The 25208-nt window shown below is 32.5% G+C and overlaps 1 protein-coding gene across 1 annotated transcript in view; it reads right to left on the bottom strand.

Annotated features, from left to right (window-relative positions):
• Window positions 1-25208, bottom strand: part of LOC128235917 (uncharacterized) — an 88092-nt gene that overhangs the window by 56407 nt on the left and 6477 nt on the right. The window lies entirely within an intron of this gene.

Below are 25208 nucleotides of genomic sequence, written 5' to 3'. Positions count from 1 at the left end.
TCAACTATTGCCATGCAATGTGTTATTGTAACAACGATGAACTGTAAATGTTAAAGTTAACAATAAATGTTCTGTTCTGGTCAATGATATATAACGTTCAAAAACAAAATGCAAAAGCATATGAAACAAATCATCGTGATATCATTATAACCATCATGCACGCTGAATTGTGTGATTAACTTGGTTGATATTTTCCTTTTACTCTTTTATTCTTTCGATTTTTGAGTAATTTCTAAAAATTCTGTCAATGATAAAAAATCATTAAAAACGTGTTATACATTAAACTATATATAGTTTGATTGTTTATGTGTGTGTATTCTATATTTCTGTTTTGTATTCATATAATATAACGATGAGCTTTTTATGTTTAAGTCAAAAATAAACTTTCTGTTCTGATCTTTTCTATCAATAGAGAAGTATACTATACATCATAGTATCAAATTCTTAACATAATAATGTTCTCGATCGTAACAAAGATGCATACTATAAATATTTACTAACTTGGCATATTTTTTTTCCTCTGTCTGAGGAAAGAGGGTAATACATTTTGTTTTGTTGGCCAAAAGCAAAAATATGGTTTACAGCAATAATTTCGTAGATTATGATGTTTTTGACATAGAAAATGATATTCATCTCGATGACATTCATATTACAAAAGCTACATATTCTATATTTTCTTGGAAAAAGATGCTGTCTTCCTGTTTCGATTAAAAGGTCATGTGAGGAAATGTTGTAACGACCGTTCTATATTTATTCATGTGCATACTATTTAGATATTTTCATGCTTGAGTTCATTTTTTTACCAGCGATATGTTTCTAGTCTGTTCGATTCATTAATATCTGCATTCCATATATGTCAATTATTCTTTGTCGTATTATTTCAATCAAAATCATAATTTAATGTAAAATATAGGGATGGCAACGAGAAGTAAAGTTAATACTCGAGTACTCGGACGATCGTTCGATCGAGTACCCGGGTACTCGATTACTCGGAAAAATTGAATATGTGTTCGCAAAGACAAGATTGTGTATACATGGATCGTTAATGACGTATATTGTGCGTTGGTCGTATTATTGGTCATTTTCACCTTTAAAGTAAACTTTCATTACGTATTTTAACAAAAAATGATATAAAAAGAAAACAAATGTTGTTTCAGGCTTTTAATTTGTCTTATTCGTTTCATTTCATACAAGTATGCACCGCAGAAATGAACAACAATCAGAATTACAATGAACGAAAATTAATAGCATACATAAAAATAGTGAACGAAGTTCAGTTGTTTACTCTACATTTTTTTTTTTTAAATGATAATTTTTTGTACTGTGTAATTGTTGTTTACCTCATTAATATTCATAATTTAAAATATCAACCAATCAATTGTGATAATCATTGCAAAAATAGTTAAAATGCGCCCATTAAGAAATCAATCGTCGTAACATTCGATACTCTTTCGCTCGTTAGCGTCCATTGTTTGGTGAAAGGTCTCTAATTGGTATACAATAGAATTGTGTAGGTGAAAGTACCTCTATCAAAACTTCGCTAATTGACATCAGTGCTAATTTGAAATAGAGGTCCTTTGTTGACAGTTTGCAACTATCACAACAATTGTCAACTAGGTCAATTGTGTACACAGCGGGGATTAGAGGGACCGTAAATTGTCCTCTTGGCAAATAACCAGGTCTGATATTTTGTCGGTAAATCGTGAATTTGGTGATTTTTATAGATTTTTTCCCGAGTACTCGAGTAGTGATTTGGTACTCGGACGTTCGATCGAGTACTCAAGTCCTCGGGTACTCGTTGCCATCCCTAGTAAAATATCAATAAATCGTAAACTTGCCTTTTTGAAATTGATTTTAAATAGGTTTATTAAGACTGCTCCACGTCAATCTTTTAAGAAATATTTGAGAAATAAAGTTCGAAAAATATCAATGAGCGTTATTTCTCTATAGTTCTTTGGCTCGTCTTCATTGCTCCCTTTAAATGCAGGTACTAAATATCTTCCCTAAATGGATCTGGGATATTCTCCTGTGGTAAAGATGCGATTTAATAGTTTCAAGAGAAACGGTGATATATCTGTAAATATGGATTTATAGATTTCAGCATTTCAGCTTCATTAATCTGCCAAAATTACCTTTTTATCAAGATTGTCATCGCAAATGTTTGCTCTTAATTTTGAGTTGTTAGTATAATCTTAAGTACTATATAGAGTTTTGAAATTATCATATAAATCCGACGCATTTTGATTCTCAGATTTTGGTTGACTTTTTTATATTCGTTTTTATTTTATTTCTAAAAATCGTTAAGGTTTATTTTGCTCAGGCTCTCACGGCTTTTTTTTTGGAAGCGATTTTCTAGAAGTTGTATCATTTTGTTTTTTGGCAGACCGACACAAAGACGAATTTGAATTATCTGTATGAACGAATTTGTTGAACCATCAATGTTTAATTAGAATCTATTTTTTTCTACAAATCAAGACAATTGGTTACATTTGAGTGACAAAATACTTTTAAGTTCTTCAATTTTGGATGGATTCCATTAAATTGTATTATCATTATTGATATTATTACTCTTACTATTATTTTTGGCATTATTTTTCCCAAACTGCTTATTACAAGCGAAAACGATCCATGATTGATTCGAAAATTCGGTTGGATCTTGTATTTGAAAGCCTGAAACAGAAAATATATTTTGAAGCTGAAGTATTTAATAATCCAATACGCCTGATTGATTCTTTTTGAATAAAATGTATATTCGCCCATACCTGATCGGTGTGCAGTCGACATGTAACAAAAATATCAAACTTGGATTGACATAACTCGATGAAGCGTTTACCTTGTGTAAATAGCACATAATCTTTTGAATCACGTGGTGGAATGTAAGCACAATCTGACAGCTGATAACACGTCGAATGTTAGGTAATCTATGATTTAGAGCTACTGCCATAAAGATCCGGTGTAACCAAACATTTATTAAGTTGGTAATCCTTTTAAAAACCGAAAACAATCAAATTGATCATATCGTAATAGTTTACAGTAACTTCATCGGTTTTTCTCAGCAATTTCAAAATATTTGCTAAATGATTTGTGATGATAATATTCATTTCACGCGTTTCGTTAGTATAGCGTGAAATATTTGTCTTGGCGAAATGATAGTATTTGAATACAGTAGTGGTCAGTCTTGCACGAGGATTTCGTGCTATATTGGTATATTAGCGTGAAGAGTCATTCTACCAGTCGACTTCACTCAGTTCACTTCGTAACCTAAATTTTCACTTCAATAGTTTTAGTAATTTTGTTTCACTGTTTTATATCCATATTTGAAAGCAGACAAATGAATGAGGTTCGACATTCATACGTTGTGGATCGACACTTGGCAAACGAACACAGGTTTCCAGAGTTAACCGTCTCTGGTTTTACCTGGCCGGTCGGTTGCACTGCATAGGACTTTGCCAGTGAAATTCATTGTGTTGTGCTCTACATAAATACATGTGCTCGTTTTATACTTACTTAACCTGGCTTCACGTCATCATCTAATAAACAACTCGTCTGGTATTGCACATTTGTGTTGTTGTTTTTAGGGTAAAAACGAAGTATAACAAAGACATTGGTATGCCACCGCTTATTTAAATTTAAATGCTTAAATAAAAAATATAAGTATGTTTAGAAGTCAATGTGTCTGTTGAAAATATCATATCAAACTTATAAATAATGTCTAAAAGGCTGTTATATAACTTTTGTTATTGAAAGACTATTGATATTCCGTGATATAAATCTTAATTTAACTTCTCTTGACTATGCACTATTGCCAAGGCGTTTGGTTAGCTTATTTGACCTCCGATCTAGGTGGTGTGAAGCTATAGAAATGCACCAATATATCTTGTCTTTTAGTTTATGTTGCTTTCAAATGGTGATTATATCATAATGCCTTTAAATAAGGAAAAGAGTTATGTAGATAGTCCGTTTATACAATTTAACCAGAATGCGTCACAATTAGGATAGAACAATGGTGACCATTCAATCAAAATGGATTTAAATACATGTCATAAAACTATTTAAAAATAATTCTTATTTCCAATCGGTTCAATTAATAAATACATTGGCTAAGCACATTGTTTATATGTGTTAGTAAGACAATGTCAATTTCTAATAGCAAAGCGTCTACTCTAAATGGCTCTGAACACGATACACGAGTACACAGAAAATGGCCCCTACTGTGACACCAGTGCGATTAACGCATGAACCACAGGATGGGTTAAGCATGATAAACATTTTTAAACTAGTCCTTAAGCACTTTAAAAATGACAAAGTTTGCGCACTGAAATGATTATCAAATTGACAAAATGTGGTCTACAATACAATGTTTACGTTTTCTAAAATAAAGACGGGAACCAAAATTAGCAGAGCATATTCATAAAACGTCAAAATTACGCGGTGTACTTAAGTTATAATATAATATAACGTACTTTTCTTTATATTTCATCATAATAGTGGCCATCAATATTAAGTGTTAGAGGCTTTTATACATGTTAGCATATGCACAAACCCTAAAATCTCTGACTGGTAATTACCAGCTAACGTTTTACGGGCGTCAACATCACCTCTATCTAGTAGTTTAAGCTCCCAACAAAATTCCCCACACTGGTATAGAAACATCTGCGGTACAAGACCATTTATGTATTTTTATTCAAATAGTAAATCTACCCAAAGCGTCTTCATTGGTTGGGATCAGGTTTGAGCACTAGATTTCCGCTACGTGCCTTTGTCCGATCTTCGGGTGCCACATCGCGTCTTTATAATATTATGAAACCCATCCAAAGTCAACAAACTGGCTTATAATAGAAAAATACGTGGTTCTCTAAGCTGGCCCTTGTTTGCTGATATAAGATGGTAGTTCAAGTTGTCCCCTTCGTACCAGTATCCGGTCTTAAAAAGTCAAACCACATCGTTCTAGTATTATGAACCATATTATTCATAACATATACTATTATATTATATTAATAACGAATGTTAAGTAATTCACCATTCATCAGCCTTCATGAAATATTTCCCAATTTGCTGTTACGGTAATATTATTTATTAATACCTTGGATATATGTTATATTTCGACATAACCCGCATAGTTATTTGTTTTAAGCTGCGTTATTTATTGTTTTCATTTTTATCCGTTATCCTTCGTTGGTTAAAATAGGGCCTATATAAGGTTCATGTCGCTCACACATGGAGTGAACCTCAGTTACAGTGATTTATTAGTTGACTGCATTTTTAAAAGTTTCTGTAGATGCTCACTGCCATGCGATACACATTAGTCATTACTGATATCGAAGAATGAATTTGAATTTAGCAACTAAGCACTCCAGTTGATTGAAAGAAGATATTAATTATAACTGTTTTTTAAGTATAGTCCACTCAAGTTATTGCAGATGTACGTGTATTACGTATTAAGTATGAGTAACTACGTTTATTGTCTTCGAATGAACATTTACATGTTAAAATATTATTTTTGGATACAATATTTGATCTTGAGGATTTGGGGAAAAACTAGTTAGATATGCCGCTTGTAAACCATACACCATCAGATTAAAATGTTTGTTTTTGGTGAGGAGGTTTAACCCTGAACTGATTTTGGTTTATCAGTACATGATAACACATTTCGACGTATTTTATGATTTTTGCCGTCCATTTGAAAAATAGATTATATTTGCGTAACAGATTTCCACTTTTATGTCGGAATAATTGATTACAAGACGTTTCTTCGGGTTATGTTTTATTTAAAGTGTTTCGTCTGAAATTTTTATCTAGTAGTAACCCAGAGCATTTTTATCTAGACATGAAGAAAACTTCTTGTTGTTATGGAAAACAGGTACCTTACTTTAATATATGAACTCATAGAAGATTCGTCATTTTGATGTTATTCTAAAATGTAATCATTGCATCAATATAAATGTTAATCAATACAAATAAAACATTAAAACAATTCTATATCATTATCTGAAATTCACTATCAACTAATGATAGATGACTTCTCTTAAATTCTAAATGTTGGTCAGTTATAAATAGGCAGGAAACTTGAAGCAGGAAACGACATGTTATATGTAAACCTATTTGTACCAGCATCTAAGGATTGAGGAGATATGGCGAAGTTACTGTTTACACTGCATATATCAATAGCAGATATTTATTTATCTTCTTTGTAGAACATGTGTATCCCCGTGAGAACGAAACATTCTTAATAAGCTTAAAACAACCTTATCTATTAGAACAGAGTGATGGTTTTATGCGTTAGATTTTAATTGTCAAACCTTTGATGGATGAGAATAAATGCAACCCAAATTTCTAATTACATGACCAAAACAAATCCGATAATCCATTCAAATTATCGCAGGAAAAATATCATACGCCAAGAAATTGATTTTGTTGATCACTGAATATATATGTAATGTTATCACATAATTGCTTTATAAATCAATATACTTTTGTGTCTTGGCCATAATTAGATAGTTTGTAAATGGTCAAAGGCAAACATGCCGATTCGCCAACAAACTCTTGAAACTCTTAATCACGAAACTCTTAAACATCAATTAAAATTATAGACTTTTTGCTATAATCCCTTTAAACATTGATTTTGTTTTTGAACGACAATCATCAAATTGATATTTCACATTCAGGAAAATTTATAAACTCTTTAGTTGACCAAGGGTCCATTCTGGGACACCTCATGTTTTATATATATAAATATATATACATCATAGGCATTTATATGTATAAAACATGAGGTGTCCCAGAATGGACCCTTGGTCAACTAAAGAGTTTATAATTTTTCCTGAATGTGAAATATCAATTTGATGAATGCCCTTTGAAATACAAAATCTGATTGTCTTGTATATGGATTGTGTCTTACCTTATCATAATAATTAACGTAAATGCACAAAAAATAAATGTACGGAGAAACTATTCTTGCACTGCATATCAGAGTGGTGCGTATCGGAAATAAAAGCTATCACGTGTGAAGAAAATAACTAGACTTTAACTAATAGGTCCAAACAAGTATATTGCTTAGCAGCACAGATTTAACGTTTTTTACAACCTTTTTTATTTTTTGTACAGAAATGAGCAGAATATTTCGTAGTACTAAATATCTGCAAACCAGCGATAAAAGACTGCTGATAAAAGACCGCAGATTTTCATAGTTCCGTTCTTAAATTTATATTTAAAGCTAAAAGTGTTGCTAACTGTTTACAACAAATGCATAAAACATCATATTTCGAACTTAAATAAAAAATATATCTGAGACCAATTTCTGTCTGAATTCTTATTTTTGTTTACATGCATTTTCACATAATTTGGCTCGTTCTAAAACAGTTGTCACAACGTTCAATCTGTGAAATAACAGCTTTAAAACGCGAATAAGAATTGTGTGAAAAAATAAAACGGATTCAATATATAAACCATTGGTAGTATAAAACAGCTAGCACACTAGCTATTTTTGAGAAATCATTACTATATCTTATACTGCAGCATAGGACATCGTCTCTAAACGAAGAAGATAGAAGAAACACATGCTTGTAGAATAAACGTTTAGAACTTTTACGAATAGATAAACATAAATCTAAAAACATGTAAGAATTGCTTTACAACATCAGATGCAAATAAAAAATTGGATTTTTTGTGTAAATTCTGTTAGATACATATTAACAGATAACCTTTAATTGTATTTACGATATTAAAGTTGTTTTAATTGATCGATATACTGTCTTAAATACATTGTATGTGTTCCTTAATTTACTGTAAATAGTTTATAAACATTTTATGTGATAACATGATGGTATCGATGGATCGATACAAAATGGTGTAATATGTGAGTGTGCATGTGCGCGTGTGCGAGCGTGTGCTACACGCGGGCATTCATATTTCTTATAAATGATTGATTTGTTTAATTGAAAATGTTTTATTGGACTAATTGACTTGCGTTTTGTTTGTTTGTTATGTGATGCTAGAAGTAGCCGGGAAAGCTGAGTTATTGACCGATAGTATTGATAATTATGATTTTGCGGTCACAATGGACTGCATATGCAACCATATCAAGTATCAGTGTGACGTTATATCTATTTTTTAGAAATGCACAAGTTGAGCTCACTATGGCAGAACCAATTTTATATATACTACTCGTATCAGATTATGCTTAAAATTAAATATAAGTTAATTAAAATGTTCCTCATACAAAGCGTATTGTTATTCAGGAACGGATGTTGTATATTGAGCAGAAATAAAGCCTAAAATCATAGTAAAACTTCAAAAAATCAATCTTTAAAAATGTATATTGATTGAGATAATGAAAAACGAATAATAAAACACCAAGTGTGCAACTGTTTGCAGTCTTTTTGCAATGGAAAACTAAAGTATATTTTGTCAAACTATCTTTAATTGGTGCAATATTTAGGATATATTCAAGGAGCTTGAAATACCAAAACTTATAGTCCTCGACGTTTTGCTTAACCAGTGTTGAATGGTCCATTGTAAAGAAAGTAAAGTTAACTGATAAGTAAATTAACAGTTTTCGCAATCATTGTATAATAAGTAAGACTCATATATTAAACAGTGAAGGCGTGTCACGTTGGAACTGAAATATACGGATTTCAAAACAATGTTTTAAGAAACGCAACATTTTGTGTTGTTTACCATTATTTTGATTCCTTTGATGATAAAATTTCAGCCAACTTGTATACAAATCAAGAAAACTACCAGGCGGTCGGTCTTAAAGCTAGTTCTGCATTAGCTAGACTTAGCTAACTTAATTTGTAGCCTAATTGTTTGTTTTGATATTTTGTGTATATGTATTGTAAAACACATTTGAACGTATATTGCCATATGACAAGAGTGCTATATAAATCAGGTATAATAATAATAATAATAATAATAATAATAATAATAATAATAATAATAATAATAATAATAATAATAATAATAATAGTTGACTATCAATCAACTAGTGATTGATGAAATCCGATCAGGCGTTAACGTTCAATGCTGCTTATCTCTTTAACACAATAGTATGTTTGGTACCATTGTCGATAAAACATATATTAAGTAATTTAGTTTCATCCTAGATTTCTTACAGGTAACCAATGATTTCTACAAAACTTTGAAATGATGTACTGACTAATGAATGTAATATAATTATGTGCTTACTATCATGATAAGAAATTATGTTAAATAAAACCAGTATCTCTATACTATGTTGATCTTAATGTGCGATTGCCTGTAATTATACATTTGGCTTCATTTAGTAAGAAACCATAGGCATAAGTATTCGTATATATTTTTAAGATTATTGCCGTTTGACTTCACGAAACTGTATTCATTTTATTGCATGTAATATTTTGTTTATTCCACGTTATACACGATTGGTGTTAAAATAATATTCGTCAACATTTGTTCAAATTGCTCGTTGTTTATATAATTAACAAAATTTAAGACGTCAATTTCATCCGCCATGCGGCCGTTAAAATAGCCATTTAATGCAACTATGCCAGCAGTGCTATATATTTCGATTCCCTGTTCAATAAGATCGAATAAATATATTTAAAATTGTTTTAAAATAATGGAATTACTTGGTGGTAAATATAGACTGCATATATATAAATCTTCGAATGCTGAAAGGACACCTAAACATATTTTAGTCTACAAAACAACATTTTTATGTATTTCAATAATTGTAATATTTTCTCTAAAAGTATCCTTGAAATAATTGGAGATACCTCCCTTTATAACGATATTTTCTTGTATTTTTATATTTAGTACCAAAGAGTTTAGTTTAAACATATTTATTTTACAACGATTGTGAAACAAGTTATTACAGCATTATATCAATCACTCTCGTTGGCACGATTTTACGCGAGAGTGTGGTCTTGTGTTGTGGGGGAAACCGGAGAACCCGGAGAAAACCCACTTGTCCGGCTTGGTGACCACAAACCAAACTCACATGCGCCCAAGCCGGGAATCGAACCCGGGTCGCCTAGGTGAGAAGCGAGTGCGCTAACCACTGCGCTAACCGGACAACCGGTTAGTACCAAAGAAAGGCTCATAATGAAAATTTCCTATGTCTAAAGTTATAGTATGTTTTTCGGATAGGCATGTCTCTGTTAAAATTATATCATATTCACATATAATGTTCAAAAATTTAGAATCGTCAAGTTTCTACGAAGTCCATTTATATTTCACGATCGACTGCAAATTACAAGTACTACTAAATTGGGAGCTATGTTTTGTTATATTAACAATTACGGATAATCATTAAGTCGTAATTATATAAAAAAAAAAAACTTTTGAAATATCACTTGACCTTTGAAACTGTGCAGATAATAAATGTTTTGCAAATCAATAATTAACTTACGACGTAAAGTAATCTTGAATAAGCATACACATAACGCACAATGACTATTGGTCGAAAGAAGATATGACCTTCTGGTGAAAATTTTCAATGTCTCCCAAAGGTCGCAAAGATGTTTCCCAAAGGTCGGATTTGACCAAATACTTTGGACACTATTTACAAGCATTTTTAGTATTTTCTTACTGTGGCTCTACATCTGTTATTGAAAGTGTCATGTGGGTGATATTTCGTTTCTCATACATGCAAAATATTCACGTAATAAAAATATAAACCAATCCAGATGAAAACAATAAACAAGCAATCTTGATACTAATTTAGTACGAATATCTTAGGTTGTACCGAGTACTTTCGAGATTGCTCACCATTTGACATTTGTATTAATTCTTTTATTTGGAGAAACATTCAGCGCAATATTTTTATGTGATCATCAATACGCCTTATCAAAATACCTTCAGATTTATACCTGTCCATACAAGTAAAACGCTTATTAGATGAGTTTGACATACATATATGTAGCATAATGCAAATGTTACGAAAGTTGAATTGGAGATGTTAATCCAACGTGCTCATGATCAATGCGTATTATGTTGGTTTGAAGATGCTAATAATAGCAGAAAGTTAAAATCGTATGCAGTTATGAGGAAAAGTTATATATATGAACCCAATCTTAACTATATTAATATTATGAAGTATAGAATAGCATTACCACGATTCAGGTGTTCTAAACATAAACTTATGTTTAAAGAAGGTATATACAGAGGCATCGATTGAGCAGAAAGACTGTGCACAAAGTGTAATATGCGTACTTTATGAAATATGTGCTGAAATATTTGTATTTAAATGTGCTATGTAAACTTTTTATATGCAATAAGGCCAGAGTTTTTTTTATTTTTCGTTTTACGGGAAAGTTTTCAAAGTTAAGCGCCATGAGGAGGGAATAAAATTAAGAAAAAGATGTCGAAAAATGAGCGTCGAGAAAAAATAAATAAAAAAAGATGGATTTTTCGTATTTTTTTCGGAAACATTTAAAGAATGTACGTTTTGAAATTGTGCACTCTTGTTTCGTACTCCATACTGCCTGTTGTATAATAGATCTGTATAATAATGTCAAAACAAGAAGTTGTTTTCACAAGTAGCCTCAATCATGCACCATTGAATTGTAACCAGCCCCTCCCCCAACCCAGGTCTTGAGAATAGCGGAAACTTTGACTATCAGTCCAGCTAATCCTTGGTAAAACCCTGTCCCGCGTAGAGACAGACGACAGTCTACTGGTCAAATCCACGCCAATTCCCCTGCACCCTGAGGTAAGGCCCATTCCCCACTATTTTCGGCGCAAAATCAAAACCACCGCGTTCTCTCAGCACTGCGGGGCCACCTGGAAGGTAAATAACCGCTCATTTCTCTCGTTATCCCCTTTATACCCCGGACCTAGGGGCCGTGGTTACAATTGACTGATAAATAACCTGGTGCATAATGCACGTTTAAGGAACTTATTTCAACATTAATTTTGGATATTCATTTTACTCCTAAACGCCACAAGTCAACTGATTCACACCATTCATGTAAATATATTCTTCAACTGTAACTCCACAGTATTTAACACTGCACTTTTAAATAAAAATTAGTAAAATTACACATAAATTATTATATATGCATGATTTTAATATGAGCATATATACTTTTGTCGTGCTTTTTATAGTCACTGAAACTGCACCGGCAAAACATAAGGCATCTGGCATATTGTTTGTGTCTAAAATGTTGATTAATATCATTGTGGGACTACATATATTGAGATAAACAACACATCTGAACAAATCTAATGTCTTTGATATACAAGAAAAGAAACAAGGTATGTAACTCAAACTTACCAGAGGTTACAGTAGAATCCATTTATTTCAGTTTCTTAATCAACATACAAACAATCCATTTTAAAATGAGTGACATGAAAAGAGGAGCCAATGCCCATTAAAATGGTATGCGATATGTTGGTATAACTTAATTGTCTTTAGACAAACAAGCCAAATCCAATGTCACATTTTCGTCTTTTTCTGTAGTCGGAACATGTACAGCAAATTACAATTCTCAGTGTATCCCCGTGTAAACAGGTCTACACACAGAAATATTTTAGAGATCTTATGCTTTGGTATAAATACCACAAAATGACAAACGCACTGATTTTATGAACAACAGTCTTCAAACTAAATCCACTTTAAAATTTCGTAAAGGCGGCCACTTTCCTTGCAATCGCTTAGATGATGATAATAAGCAAGTTTCAAGTTTTATTTTCATCATCACATATAATATGCATGTGATATCACAAAACAATGAAACATAATTTGTTGTTGTTGTGAAATTAGCAATAAGTTAAAAAAACACTAAATTTTATTTTCTATCGGAGATCAAAAACGGGCGGCGGAAAAATAAAAATAAAGTTAGGAATTTGAATCCTTTTCTTATTTGGGTTTTGCAATATTTAGGTACGGCGCTCCCGTAAAACGAAAAAAAAAATCTGGCCTAAGATATGAGTAAACCAAACAGGCGGGTCCGTGTAGATGCGTACGTGCGTGGGTGCGTCAGTGTTTGCGTAAGTGAGTCCGTTCGGCCTATTAACACTATAAGTTGAACATGCAAGGAGGATAACGAGTGTCAAGATTATAGTCTTAGCTTTATAATAATGAACACTTCTAGAAATAGCGAAGAATGATAATTATTTTGGTTTAACAAGAAATATATATCTTAACACATTAACATAATTATAAGACAAAAAGAAAATAGTAGCTCGATTAGATAAAAGGTCTTTATTATTTATCACGTACATAAGTGCTGAAATAAGTTTATTTATGCAAAGATCTTGAATAGCTTAAACACCATAGTAATTTGATTCTTTTAAAAATGGTAAATTACACTTTAATCAACAAGTTATTTATTACAGCAGTACAAGTAAGTCCAGTATAAATGCGTACAAAAAACGCTATGGCGTATAAAAAAGGATAATTTCGAACAAAATATTACAAAAATGCTATTCAAAGTACATGCAAAATACAGATATAATTCGTTTAGTCTGTATAAGATTAAAACAACATCAATCTTATTTTGGTTACGATGTATATGTAGTCTTAGGTGTCAATATATTTCCACCTTTTTTGTGGCCTCTCTTCTTGTGTTCTGGCTTTTAGTGACGTTAAAGCTTTACGATCACTTCTGATTTATCTCTTGCTAAAATCATTTGTCATACAACATTTAAGAAACATAGCAATAAGTCTTATAAAGAAATATGCAAAACATGTTTTGTGGCATATTTCTCACTAACTACATTCCCTGCTTTGGGAGGGTTTCTGCATGTTGCCTAAAAATACATCAAGGCAAAATCTGCATTTTTAGTAACGTAATAATACTGCCCTGTATCACACATAAGTCTTATTTATTTCATTATATTTCATTATATTACTGACAATTTCTTATTTCAATATGAGATATTCATGAAAACACACACCTTCCCCACCATTGTTTTGTTTCTGCTGCCCGACATTTTTAAGGAACATTTTATGTGACTGCGCAAAACAACTGGAGCCAGCCAATTCTTTGAAGGTTTGTGTAATTTTCCGTCTTAGACTTATGCTTTATGGCTGGTTGTTGGTACATTTATGTTTTCTGTTCTTTTTAATAATAGTCAGTGTTCTCTGTGACATCTTGTTAGGAAGAGGCATTTTTTTCTTTAAATCATATAAATTTGACTTCCCAAACCTTTTCGGTCAGGAACGATCACAATCAATAATGAATTAACCAATACAAAATACTGCCATCTAACTGTTATGCTTTCATCAAGGCTTCAAATTATAAACAATATGAAATATTTGAGTTATAAACGATTAAACCCAGCTGATTGTGAAAATGCCGATCACCAGACGGTAGGTGGAGTCGAGATAACAGGACTGACTAATCAACAACCGTATCCGCTAATGCGGTTTGCATCTTCTTATAAAGAAATCTATGTAAACACCCTGAGAGGCATAAAGTCTTAACCGATAAATCAATATACAACCCCATAAAAATGCACTGAAGATAAGTATGAAAGGTATATTATGCAAGTTCACTTTTTAAGCTTTATGGCATTCGAAATCATTTTTTCTTTTGCTTATAAAAGTGAATTTGCTGTTATATGTATCTTTATAAATGTATATGTATTTTGAAATATAACTTGAACTTACTTTTTTTTTGCTTTTTCTTGTGAATAAAAGATATGGTTTTCCTATTCTATGTCTAATACATTTGACTTAATCATTAACCTAATAATAAAAATTTCAATGTATGCACGCTTCAAATATATGTTTATTTATTTGCATTTAAATGTTTCAAGCTTATTTAGATTGAACCCACTATAGGCGCTATAAAATGCTGTTTAAATAAAATAAAATTATATCGTCCGCATAACAATGTTTACATTTTCTAAAACGAAGTGGGTAACCAAATATAGCAGAGCGTACTCAAAAGGGGTCGCTGTTTAATAATTACTTCCTATACGGACGTCAAAATCACACCAGACGTACTGGAGGTTATAATATACTACTATTATGGCGTTTCCTCCATATTTTATCATACTAATAACAACCATCTTCTAACTAGTTTAAGAGGCAATTCTAGTTCTTCACATTTGCACAAATGCGATTGTATCAACTGGTAAATGTTTAACCAATACTTTGAGCGAATAAGCCAGGACACGGTGCCTTTGGGTGCCATTATTCGCTTAAACCAAGTATTAGCCCTAGATGTCCCATACGTACCGGTACCCAGTCTTTAGGCGTCACAACACCCCATCTAGTAGTATTTACCCCCAACAAAAATCCACACCCTGGCTTATAAAGGAAAACTCTGTGGTCCTTGACACTTAAAGTCATTTTGAGTAGACCTACCAGATCCTCCCTTATTGGTTCGGGTCCGGATGGTAAACTAAATGTCACCTACCTGCCTGTATCCAGTTTCCGGAAGTCACATTGCGCACTTATTATCCTCCAGCCCAGAGTCTACATACTCGCGTATAATAGCAAATTCCGCGGTTCCTGACATTAAGACTCATTACTAGTCAACTTGACTCAAAGCTGGTCCTTATTGGCTGGTATCAGATGGTAGCCCTATATGTTCCCTACGTACCAGTACCCGGTCTTTGTGCGTCACATCACCTCCATCTAGTAGTTTCAATCTTAAAATTTGCATATATACCTATTTCGTTTAATTATGTAAAGGATAAATTTACACCGTTGCCCATATCGCTATTTCTGAAAAAGGGTATAGGCGTAGACAACTTTTGTATATATATCTAATATTCACATGTTATTTAGCAATTCACCATTAAACAGTCTAAGTCATTTTTGTCTAACTGGCTCCTACGATGATATTATATGCTAATAACTTGGTTATACTTTTTATTTCGGCTTATCCAATCTAGTGATTGGCTTCTGGTTGTAGTTATCATCTTTTTCATTTGTATCAGTTATCATCACTTGATCAAAATGGGGCCTATTGTTTCATGTGGCGCTTGTACCCCCTTAACCTTCAGCTCAGTTTGAAGCTTAAAGGTTTTTTCCTGAAATAATTAAGTTAAATCAATACAAAATGATAAATTCAGACGGTTGGCTTCCTTTTAGACAATAAATTATGCTTGGGAAATAAAAGGGGCAGGGGCTGCTGCCCAATTAAACTGCATGTTTAATTTAATTAAAAAAAAACAGAAACTTATTAAGTTATAAAATGTAATCGAATCAAATGCTTGATTATTTTATTTCTGGTACAAAAGTCAGCTTTTAAATTAAGCTATGCATGTAATTTTGAAAATCTTGTTGTTCAACTGTACGACTTGTTAGTGGGCATTTCTACATCTTAAATCAAGAAAAATCATTACAAATGAACTATATATGTATGTAAAAAATAAAATATAATATGCATGCAAAACTTGATTTTGAACACATTGATTTTACGATTCGATTTGTGAACAAAGATCTGTGCACTTAATTAAAACAATACCCGATTAGTTTTAGCAATATTCTAATGCATTCAATTAGACCACTTTTTCTAATGTAATAGTTAATCAATATAAATACAACATAATATTCTCGATTGTTATATCTAATATGCAATAACACCCTAATGATGGCTGACTTCACTTTAATTTGTAATGCTTATGAGTAAAACAGCTAGGCTGGAAACTCGAAGCAGGAAACTAACTGCTAAATGTATCAACTTATCTGTACCAGCATCTTAAGGATTGGGGGAAAATGGCGAAGTGTATGTTTATACAGTAGATATCAATAACAGTGTTTGTTTATCTACCTTTGAGAACGTGTCAAACCATTTGAGAACGAACCATACTTAATCAGCTTAAACAACCTAATCTCTTTACCCAAGTGATGATGCTATGCGTTAGAAATACCGTTATCAAACCTCTGATGAATGAGAATGAATACTAATCCACTGTCTAATTACATGACCAAAACAACTCCAATAATCCTTTCGAATGCAGACAATTGATTTCCCCATCCGGATGAAAATATCATAGTATTTGAATAGCTTAATCACGAAGTTCTTAAGCATTAATTAAAATATATAATTTTAGCTATAAGTCCTTAAAACATTTAATTTTGTATTTGAACGATAGACATCAAATTATTAAGCTTGAAATGAATATTCACGAAGATTAATAAACTATGTAGTTCTCCATTCTAGGACTCATCATGTTTCTTATGCATGAATGTAAATAGCATTACATGTACCTTTGAAATACAAAATATGATTGTCCTGTATGCGGATGGTATTACAAGCAAGAAATTGAATGTTTGCAGAAAATAAACTTAAACAGCTTGTTTGCTGTCTTTTTGCAATGGAAAACTAAAATATATTTTGTCAAACTATCTTATATGTATTGCTATGTTCACTATTCGGGAACTAAGGGACAAATTCAGAACAGCCGCTCACACTTACACTCAAACCACATTCCCGCAAGGGACACTGAAGTGACTTAAGTGGTACAAGGGGGATGAAACTCAAGAGATATGTTCGTAATCACACGCCTTACTAACATTCCACTTCATCACGTCACCAATACAATAACAAATACATGTACTTGTTCATGATCATTTCGGATTATGGTGGTGTTTTCAGTAAACATAAAAAATATGTTTAAATAAGATTTGGGTACCTTATTGTTAGAAATGGTGTCAAATAAAAGACAATTACTATTATAATTTGAAATTAATATTTTAAAACAATCGCTTGAATAAACATTTTGGAAATACACAAAATGATGCAAAACGCATTGAAATGCACGTGTGTGTGTGTTTTAAAATGTAGCCGTTATGCAATGTATCACGTTAATTAATGTGTTTTCTTGTATAAATTTATTTTTTGTTTGTTTGCAAAAACTGTTTTTTAGCGTTTAAAAATACTAAATGTTAAGTCGAAAACACATGGACAGAATTAGCGAATGAATCGGCTTCGGGTGTGAAAATAACACATCGGAGTGAATAACAACTCAAGTGATGTAGGATTTTTTTTATAATAATAATAATAATAATAATAATAATAATAATAATAATAATAATAATAATAATAATTAGAAGAAGAAGAGAAGAAGAAGAAGAAGAAGAAGAAGAAGAAGAAGAAGAAGAAGAGAAGAAGAAGAAGAAGAAGAAGAAGAAGAAGAAGAAGAACAACAAGAAGAAGAAGAAGAAGAAAAAGAGCGATAATAATAATAATAATAACAATACTACTACTACTACTAATACTAATACTATTAATAATAATCCAACTGACTGTTTTTTGGGAAAGACATATAAATGCCCTGACCACGCTCTGTAATAAAAATGTTGCGTAAAACCTCAAAGCTGCAATCTACGTGATGTAAGCGGCCTATCGGCATGTCGGCCAAGCGGCGTGAAGTAAGCGGCCACCTAAAATTGCTTCCTAATTCAAAACATTATATATGCGCTTTCTTCTAAAACAATAATTAATCTTATGTTCCTATTCACAAATCAATATCCTTAAGCGAATACCGGCATTTTCCCTAAATGGATTGGTGATCAAATTTGTTTTATACTCTTTTTAGAGTGTTGATTGTTTCGTAAACAAGTATTGTTTAAGAAGCAAACACATATAAAAATGATTTGTGTTAATCTATGAATACATATGCTTTGATTAATCATTGTTTTCATAAAATGAAACGAATGTTCAATTGCATTGAAGTAGAGAAGTAGGACGCTAGGCCACCAACTTCACTCCGCAAGGCCGCTCGTTCCCAGATAGTATTCAAGAGACCGGGATAATCCATTGAAGTACATTTTACTTCAATAACGTGAACTTCAAAAAAAAAACAATTTTTCAAAAGGATGCAAAATCACATATTTGTTTTTTTTTGTGCTGATCTCAAACGCTCAGCAAACTTGATGGATGCAATTCATCGATGGCTGCAATAAAATGCAGCTTCGTGTACGTGAATTAAGCGGTAAAGCGGCGTGAGGTAAGCGGCCAAGCGACGTAAATTAGCGGCCTTGTGGCCTAGCGGCGTGAAGTTGGCATCCTAACGTCCTAAATTTTTACTCTATCTCAAAGAAATTGTGCATGTGTTTAATTGGAAACTAATGATAAATCAATGTTTTATTCACAATTATATTATAACAGCGGCCTTATATTATTTCTTATTCAAAACATTTTTATATTAGTTTTTTCTAAAACAATGCTAAAACCATTGTTTTTTTATGCAAAATGCAATACTCTGGAGCGATTATTAACATTTGTTTGAAAAACTTGATCGAGCAATCCAGCGCCATAGCAGCGTAAATCTTGGGCCTTACGGCCTGGTGGCCTAGCGGTCTAAAATTCCGATACCACTCAATCCAGCAGCCTAAAAAATAAGGAAATATGCTAATATGTTCGTAAGAACGTTGACCTTTGAATAGAAACACCGAGTTTATCATTGTTGAAAAGAACGCATATTAAAAGTTTGAAATATTGAAATACGAAACATTGTTAGGCCGCTAGGAAGCGTGGCCGCCAGGCCTCAAACTTCATGTTTCTAGGCCGCTAACTTCACGTACATGGTTTTACGCAACATGTTCATTTCAGACCTTGGTCAGAGAAATAATATGTATTTTCCAGCCTACAATCAGTTGGATTTATGTTATCATTATTATTATCATATAGTGATATTATTATTATTATTATTATTATTATTATTATTATTATTATTATTATTATTATTGTTGTTGTTGTTGTTGTTGTTGTTACCGTTATATTTATAAAAAAAACAAAAAAACAACAGAAAACGAATTTTAACGAATTTTGGAACTGTTCTTTTAAATATTCACAATCCAAAACATATGTTAACATTAAATACTGTAAACACCACCATAGTGAAACAGATAATCCGATATGATCATGAAAACATACATGTATTTGTACTGAATTGGTCATTTGATGAGATGGAGTGTAAGCGAGGCGTTTGAAAACAGAAAGATCTTTTGAGTGTCACTCCATTCATTCAACTCAAGTGATCACTTGAGTGTCCCTAACGAGATTGTGGTTGGAGTGTGAGTGAGAGTGCATGTTCATTCGGCCAAATTTTAAACAAGATTTTTAAAATAAGACTAAAAATGAACATGGAAATCCTTGTACCACACAGGGCCTGTCTAGAGAGCAAAACCTTAATTTGAACAAACTGTGTAAAGCACCATTACACCATGCTCAAAAACTTTATTTCAAGGGTCTGCGACTTGCGGTTTCAGGAAATTTTCTTTATTTTATTACTTCAGACGCTATTTACTAAGGCCAAGGCATGCTTTGGCCAAAGAAATATTATTTGATTTTTGTTAGTTAACAGCAAAAATATGAGGCTACATACAACTTATCAAAATTCTTGCCCTTGTGATTGAGAGACATCTTGGGCAGGCCAATTTTTGGCAACAAAGCAATCATTTTATGTTGTTGTTCAATTGGCATTGAAAAAAAGAATGACGCACGGAAGAGTGAACACCGCCTCCCGCACTCATCCATCAATACTTGCACGTGTCTTCTAGGGGGAAGGCCTTAATCTTAGGTAAAACCAAACACACGTTCAAAAGCATGCCAATACGAATATCTTAGTGTTTGGTTTACAGCCATGGTCAGGCGCGTAGCTAGCCCTCTATTGATGAATGTGCTTGCACCCCCCCCTCGGAACATTTGTAAACCACGGTGCAATCTGGTTAATTCTGGTCGTTCTGAGGTGCTTTATGAAGTATTTTGAAATAAACATCAGGTAGTCAAGTATGCGTATTGCAACGTTGTCTGTTTTGTGTCAATATCATATGGATTCAGCCGAGTACTCGTATATCTATATTTACGCGCCTGATAGTCCATTTAACTCTGAATTTTAATAACCTGTGACGGATATCGACCGACACTTGTATCCGAGAACAAGATGCTGGAAGACAAATATATGTGTATAACGTCCAAAATAGACCTACAGTACTACTGTGAACATTGCAGTGTAAAGGGGATTTGAACGTATGTACAAGGTAATATTATGATGCACACCAATTGTTTGGTCTGGGGTTGTAAGAATCCAATTCAAGCAGATAATAAGTGTCATCTTCAATGTTACGATATACACTTTTGCAAAGAATGGTTGTTATTGGGTTGATTGTTAAAACAAGAAGTGCAAAATGCGTTGTTTGCACAATATCACAGACGGCGAATTTTGTCACCACATTTTCACAACCCATTCCTGAACGTAGTAGTCTGGGTCTGTTTCAGCATTGATTCAAACCCGCCACTACTAAATAAAGTTGAAAATGCGCGAAATTTGAATTAGCCCGTGAGACAAAGACATTCTGCAGGTCACAACTATGTTTGGTTGTACCTGCTATAACCCCGTTATTGCACTTTGGACACTTATTCATCATAATTTTATGAGGATGTGTGTACTGTTGCATTAAAAAACATAATGTGTTCATACTTTAAATGTTATATCTAATGTGCATGCCCTACTAAAACGGGCCGGTGTTTTTTGAGTGCCTATTTGACATGAACAATGATGACCTTAACCCTAAACTAAAAAAAACATGAAAGTTATTTATACGGCCGCTTTTTAGAGTCATGATCGCGCCATGGATTTAATAAAAATAAATACCCTGTTAAATACATCTGATAAGTTCAATTCAAATTGACGAAAGTTGTGCATTGATATATTAACGCAATTGCATGCATTCAGAAAGTCTCTGACGTGTGGCTGAACCAGTGTTAAAATGACAATAGTGAAGAAAGTGAAATTTACTGATTAGTTAATTAAGATATTTCGCGCTAATTGTACAATAAGTAAACAGTGAAGGCGTATCACATTGAAACTGAAATATATGGATTTCAATACAACTTTTGAAGAAGCGCAACATTTGGATTTTTTACCATTATTTTGGTCTTTGAAGATATTATTTTAGCAAACTTTTATACAATTATCTAAACGAAAAAAGCTCATTGTGATTAGCATACAGATAATTCCCTTTCGAATTCCCAAAACGCTTAAAAGGGTAAAATGGCACAAATTAAACCAAACAAAAAAATCGGCTGAACTTAATACTGTTTTAAGGGACTTAAAATGTATCGAGCAATTGGGGCCGGAGGTCTAAAAATGGTACATGATCAAGCTGACGTCACAGTAATCTGGGACCCTGATTTTATTATCGAAGATTTAATCGGCTGACAACGCGATCTGATTATTTTGAAACTTATATATCGCCCATGTGCATTTTAGTCTTAGCAACAATAACTGTTTATTCGTCGTATTGTTTAAAATTCGAAAATCATATCACAAATAACGTTTGAAAAGTGAATTCTTCGACAGTGTATACTTTTGAAGTTCTTTTTCGGGCGGATACATCTTTCCTAAGGAAATTATTTGGCTTTTAATAAAAACGTGGTTTGAAATATTCATTTCAATTTGAACATCATAACTATTGCATTGAAATTGTAAAAAATAAAATAAAATAAAAAGTTCATTCAATAATTTTTCATAGAAAACATTACCGATAAAAATAGGAAGATCAACCATAATTTATGTCCACTGCCCCATGGGTTTTAGACCTATATGCGTCGAAATGAGAAATCCTGAGATGAATTGTGCGGGGTCTGCAGTCTGCTAAAAATAACATGTAATCATAACAAAGGAGATTTCGGCGCATCACCTTCTGCTCTTAAAAAATGGTTTGATCAGTCCCACAGAAGTACCACAAAGCTTTAAAACAAGCTTTACACTGAAGAGCTGGCAGGAAGGATAAGTACTGAAAATGTATTTGTTGACAAACTTTGACATTGACTCTTAGATGTGAGTGCAAGGTTGGTGCCACGACACTTGAAAGTGACGATAATGCAAATGGGGCAATTACCATAAAAATGAGTCATTCTCACCATGCGGTTGTGCGGCATAGTTCTTTCGCAAGAGACCCTGCTTCGAATCCTAATCCTGAGTGGAACTATTGCTTATCTAGGAAACATAGTATACTTGATACTTAATATTGGCACCGTTTAGGGGCCATTTTGAGTTAACAGTTTTTGGTTTCTGACTTATATTGTCTGAAGGTTGCAACTAAGTTAATCTTATCACTTTCAGCTGTTAAATAAAGCTTAAAAAGGTCATTGCTTGGGTTCGCGTCTAGGCCCTCACACTTAGTGACCGATATTCTATACTGTAATAATTAAGAAAACCCAAAATATTTTTCTTATAAAGATTACACATAGTTGAGAACCTAAATGTTGAGAAAATGCATATATCAATGTTATCAAAAAAATATCATTCTGTCGGTATAGAAGCTAGAAGTACATACTTGTACAATGCACAAACCCCCCTTGACCTACAATCACGCCCACTGCTTCATTTTCAGAGATTCTATCGACATTTCAAGATATTTATGGTGTTTTTCACATTTCGATTTAAAAGTTAACTACTGTGTATTCCAAAGTAATAAATCACGACTTGCATGAACATATATCCTTATATACTCGGTTTTAAAGTCATGCTAAAACACGTTTAATTGTCAACATTTAAAAACAAGTATCTCTAAGACACAAGTATTATGCTATTCTTGAAAATGTTAACTCTTACTTACGCTTATATAAAGGCAATTAAGTATCCATGAGTTATTTACAGCGACTAAAACATACATGATATGAGTAAAGGGTCTGGCATTTAAAGACTATTCATTTGCATATGGTAGACATATTTCATGCATTACTTGTGAAGTGGTAATGCAAACAACACAATGGAACTACTCAATGAAGTCCGAATTCCTCGGTTTAAGTGTCAGCGGCCAGTCATTGTCAGACGGGACACTAGCGTTGTCTCTACGTCCTTCAGTTCAGGATTCAAGCGATTGACTGTTGAATGTTCGCAAAAAATCATATTTTAGTATTCTTAGAATAGGACTTTCTTTGGACATTAAGCAAGAGAGGACTTCTGTGACATGTCATGTGTTTTAAATTTAGTTGAATAGTTACTAACAAAAGATCTCATTTAAAGATTCACTCTCACGCCCAAATAAGAGTAACCTCAATTGGAAGAAGTGTTTCTATTTATCAAAATTAAGAAATATAATTAAAAAATATAATGAAGGACACCGTCTTTAATATGAAACAAAGGAACATAAAACGGTATTTCTTTTATGAGACAATACTTGATTACTGTTATTATCTTAGGACCCACCAGTCATTTATGTTTTGTACGGTTTTAGCTACTGAATACACGTTTATAATCTTGTTATAAGTAAGAAATATTTTTCATAAATGCATAATTTCGCAGTTCGTTTCGCCGATAATAGTTCACACATATAATTACACGGAAACAGCCAGTCATATAATCATTCACTATTAACGCATCATTACGCGTTAAACAGTAAAGTAACAGAATTAAACTTGTGTTTTACTTTTTTAAACCGTTCTTTTTCTAAAGTAATATGCATATATGAACTGAACCTGTAAACCAATAAACAAGAAGTATAAATTGAAAATAAATAACATATTACACTTGTTTTATTTCTAATGATTTCGGCAACATTTGTTGACAACGGAAATAGAAAAGGCTATTAATGGCCTGTACGATTTGAACACAATTTATGGAATGATCATCAGCAGCATGCACTCCTTACGCATTCCATAAAGAAAATCTTTTACCTTTGATTAATGTTTGTGAAGATCCAGACCAGTTAAGTAGCATTAAAAGATGACAGCTTTTGTATATATAACATCACAGATTTCGTAGGCTTCAAGACAAACATATCAGTTTGCATGATAAAATAAGACGTGCAGGTACATAAGTGTATATTTTTACTCTACAATACAGATATTGTTAAATCAACCACCAAAACCTGTTTTAATATACTTGAATTCCGATTCAATGCTTTGTACAGGTAGTTAAGTGATAATCCTTTTAGATGTATCATAGTTTCTTAGCTTAAATGAGTCATGTAAATAAGATTAATTATCTTTTTTAGAATAGACTTGCAACTCGAGCATATTCATTTTATCTGAAGTAACATATCCGAACGTATTTGTAAGTATATGTACCTTAAATGGTTTTGAAATGAACTGTTTCCATTTATATCAGTATATAAATATAGAACATGGTTTTCTGTAATAAAGAGACGAAGCACATGCGACCATAATTGCCATTCGTTATTCACAAATAGTTGCGTCAGGTCCGTCACCCTTGGTAGTGACTGTAGGCCAAATTGAAAATTCCTTTCGAATGTCCAATAAACATTTTAAAATACAACTGTTATAAATTATAATAAGCACTTTTGTCATTTG

The sequence above is a fragment of the Mya arenaria genome, chromosome 5 (genome assembly GCF_026914265.1).
Source record: "Mya arenaria isolate MELC-2E11 chromosome 5, ASM2691426v1".
Lineage (NCBI taxonomy): Eukaryota > Metazoa > Mollusca > Bivalvia > Myida > Myidae > Mya > Mya arenaria.
The sequence above is the reverse complement of the archived record's forward strand: the minus strand, read 5'-3'. Positions and strand labels throughout refer to the sequence as shown.